We start from the raw sequence: 342 nt of genomic DNA, 5'->3' as shown, positions 1-342 counted from the left end.
CCCCCCCCCTCCCCAATTCCCCCCCTTTCCTCAAATTTCTGGCCATTTCAGACCTGCAGGAAAAGGGGAACCTGGATTCTTTTCCCACAAACCCATCCCCCCCAAAACACACCCTTCCTTGAATTTCTGGCCATTTCAGACCTGCAGAAAAAGGGGAGCCTGGATTCTTCTCCCACAAACCAAGCCCCCAAAAAACCCCCTTCCTTGAATTTCTGGCCCTTTCAGACCCTTTCAGCAGAAAAAGGGGAGACTGGATTCTTCTCCCACAGACCAACACCCCCCCCCCTCCTCCAATTTTTGTTTCAGACCCTTTCTGCAGAAAAAGGGGAGCCGGGATTCTTC

General features: G+C 52.3%; 1 protein-coding gene across 1 annotated transcript in view; it reads right to left on the bottom strand.

The window, feature by feature from the left end:
• POU6F1 (POU class 6 homeobox 1) overlaps positions 1-342 on the bottom strand; it is a 16,396-nt gene that overhangs the window by 8,714 nt on the left and 7,340 nt on the right. The gene's annotated exons all lie outside the window — the stretch shown is intronic.

The sequence above is a fragment of the Calidris pugnax genome, unplaced genomic scaffold (assembly GCF_001431845.1).
Source record: "Calidris pugnax isolate Ruff unplaced genomic scaffold, ASM143184v1 scaffold300, whole genome shotgun sequence".
Lineage (NCBI taxonomy): Eukaryota > Metazoa > Chordata > Aves > Charadriiformes > Scolopacidae > Calidris > Calidris pugnax.
This window is presented reverse-complemented; position numbering and strand designations above follow the sequence as displayed.